The sequence below is a fragment of the Ovis aries genome, chromosome 13 (assembly GCF_016772045.2).
Source record: "Ovis aries strain OAR_USU_Benz2616 breed Rambouillet chromosome 13, ARS-UI_Ramb_v3.0, whole genome shotgun sequence".
Lineage (NCBI taxonomy): Eukaryota > Metazoa > Chordata > Mammalia > Artiodactyla > Bovidae > Ovis > Ovis aries.
Genome location: NC_056066.1, coordinates 58,345,115 through 58,348,823, shown reverse-complemented (window position 1 = coordinate 58,348,823; position 3,709 = coordinate 58,345,115).

Here is a 3,709-nt window from a genome sequence, read left to right as displayed (position 1 = left end):
TGTTATTACCTTCCTGATGTTGGTAGTTCAGGCACTGGGATGTAATTATAATAATTATGAGGATGAGTCTTTTAATCAGCGACCTCTGGACTCGTCTACAAACTGTCACCCTTCATTAACAGGAAATGACATCACGTTCCAGCTCAACCATTTGGCTGCTACGCAGGGCAGTATTCTACCATGACAGCTATTTGCAGCCACCCTATCTCGTCTCCTGTGACTGGCTCCTAGCCACTGGGGCTCAATAAAGAGTTGTTTTTTTTTTTTTCCTTTACTGGATTTTTTGGTCTCAGCAAGCACGGTGAGCATCCCGTACAGCACTTAATCTGCAACTGCTCAGAAAAACAAGCACATGTGTCTTTCGACATCCTGAATTGTGCTTACTATAAAAGACAATGATTTATGGAAACAAGGCTTATAATCATAGCCATGCCTTGGAAATGATACAAAAGCTACTTAAGTCACACCCGGAACGAGGTTGCCTCTTAAGATCTGTTTTATCTGTTACACTCCACTAAAAGTAAAGTGCAAATAAAGATGGGGAAATGTAGAAACAGTTGGTTTGAGAAGCCAAAGGTCCTAAGCCTTTTCAATGAACGTGTTTAAGTTCAATGCTGTTAAGCCCTTAACTGCCCGCTAAAAGGACTGATTGCTGTAAAGGATACATTTCCAGGGACTATTCAGTGAGATTATCAAAGGTCAGCCAAAAGCATAACATTTATACAGTAAGTCTCCTACTGACGAACGAGTTCTATTCTGAGAGCATGTTCATAAGTCCAGCAAAGTTAGTTTAGATACCCAACTAATGCAATCAGCTATATAGTACTATATTATAATAGGTTTCTAATACGTACCACAGAAATAATACATTAAAAAAAACACGTTAAATCTTACAGTACAGTACCTTGAAAAGTGCAGTAGTACCAGCTACATCACTACTGCTTTTCCCCTTTCTTCCAGACATCCTGGGCTTCTCTGGTGGCTTAGACGGTAAAGAATCTGCCTGCAATGCAGGAGACCTGGGTTGGGAAGATCCCCTGGAGGAGAAAATGAACCCACTCCAGTATTCTTGCCTGGAGAATTCCGTGGACAGAGGAGGCTGGCGGGCTACAGTCCATGGGGTCTCAAAGAGTCAGACATGACTGAGAGACTAACACTAAGCAGACATCCTAGACTCGAAATAAAGATACTAAACTACTGTACTCTATACAGTACTGTACAGCAATGTACACAAAACCCAATCACTTGTAAAGGGTACATGGGGTATATGACAAAGTACCCCCAGACACGCGAGCTGACTTACATGACTGGACGTGTGAATGCAGGTTCACATCTTTGAAAGTTCCCAGGTTTGTATGTAGGGGACTTACTGTCCTGGAAATAATGCCTGGGAAATAAGAAACTCCTGCCATTCTCATAAGGCTGTTGAACTTTCCAATACAAACCGCTTGTGTTCCATCAGGGTTGACCCCCTTGTGGTACCAACTCTTGCAGCTGTTGCCGTTTGTTGTGTAGTCGCTCAGCTGTGTCTGACTCTTTGAGACCTCACAAACCGTAGCCTACCAGGCCCCTCTGTCCATGGGATTCTCCAGGCAAGAATACTGGAGCGGGCTACCATTTCCTTCTCCAGGGTATCTTCCTGACCCAGGGATCGAACCCAAGTCTACTGTGTCTCCTGCCTTAGGAGGCAGGTTCTTTACCACTGAGCCGCCAGAGACTGACCTCAAACAACAGAGGCATCAGACAAGCCTCTGGTGCGTTTAAAAAGCATCATTTATATAATAAAACTGTTGTCAAACAGTGCTGCAGTTTGAACATCCTTGCCTCCAAACAGAGACAGTAAATTGTGCAAGAGACGTGCATTCCAGAATAATTTCCTGCTGGATCTCACAACTATTTGAAGCAGAAGTGTGTTGAAGGCGGTCTCTCTCCAGGCATCCTGACTCTGAGCCCACGAGGTATCTTCTCTTCCAGGTCTGGGAAAGGCCCCTGTCTCAAGGAGCAATGGGCCAGAAACCCTCCTGTTACTATTAAAAGACACACAGCTTTTTATTCATCTTTCTGTGTGGTACGAAAGTGATCAAACGCCTCGCCAAGACTTTTTTGTAACTTGTTTGTTAACCATTTCCAAGGACTGGAGTCCAGCTCCATGTTTGAAAAGGAAGAAACTATCGCCCTCTTGTGGGCACATGTGCATTGCTCCTGCCACAGGCTTTGGGGATTTTTCCTTTGAGAAATTTCAAAGCTGGTGGGAATCTGGGCACATAACAGAATCTAAGCCAGGCATCGGAACTTAATTCTACCGAATAGCTCACCCAGGTGGTACATGTTCAAAAATCTGCAAATAACCTACAAAAAAGACTGTTTCCAGGAAGTTTTTGATGGTGTCTGCATACCAACTGGACTTACATTTTTCAAAAGGGTTTCTTTTTAAACTCTTTTATTTTATATTGGAGCATAGCCGAGTAACAGTGCTGTGATAGTTTCAGGTGGATAGCAAAGGGACTCAGCCATACATATACATGTATCTATTCTCCCCAAACTCCCCTCCTATCTAGGCTGCCACATAACTCTGAGCAGAGTTCCCTGTGCTATATAGCAGGCCCTTGTTGGTTATCCATTTTAAACATAGAAGTGTGTACATGTCAATCCCAAACTCCCAACTATCCCTTCCTCCCATCCTTACCCCCGGCAACCATTATCAAACACATTTCTTCTATTTTTGTTTTTTTTTTAATAAAAAAATAGACCTTTTAGTTAAATAGATGATACGAAATTTAGCATCTTAACCATTTTAAGTGTGGAGTTCAGTAGGGTTCATTACCTTCACTTTGCAACCAATTTCTAAAACCTATTTTGTCTTCCCAAACTGAAACTGTCCCCATTAGACAATAACTCCCCTGCCCCCTCCCCCTAGCCCCTGCAAACCGTCTTACTTTCTGTCTCTGTGAATTTGACTCCTCTAAGGCAATGGCACCCCACTCCAGTCACTCTTGCCTGGAAAATCCCATGGACGGAGGAGCCTGGTAGGCTGTAGTCCATGGGGTCGCTAAGAGTTGGACATGACTGAACGACTTCACTTTCACGCATTGGAGAAGGAAATGGCAACCCACTGCAGTGTTCTTGCCTGAAGAACCCCAGGGATGGGGGAGCCTGGTGGGCTGCCATCTATGGGGTGGCACAGAGTTGGACACGACTGAAGTGACTTAGCAGCAGCAGCAGGAATCTCACACGAGTGAAATCAAACAGTATTTGCCCTTTTATCACTGGCTTATATCACTAAGAATAATATCTTCAAGGTTCATCCACCTTGTAGCAGGTGTCAAATTTTCCTTCCTTTTTAAGGCTGAATGATATTCCACTGTACAGATAGACCACATTTGATTTATCCATTCATCTATCCATGGACACCTGTGTTACTTCCACGTTCTGGCTATGGTGAATAGTGCTTCCATAAACACAGGTATACGAGTATCTCTTCAATCCCCTGCTTCAATTCTTTTGGGTCTATCCCCAAAACTGCTGAATCACGTGGTAATTCTATTTTTAGTTTTTTGAGGGCCCACCATACTGTTTCCACAGCATCTGGCATCTGCACCATTTTACATGCTCACCAACAATGCACAAGGGTTTCAGTTTTTCCACCTTCTCATCGGGCGAAGAAAACATTTTTTAGAACCGTCACTCACACATAACAAAAGACAGCAAA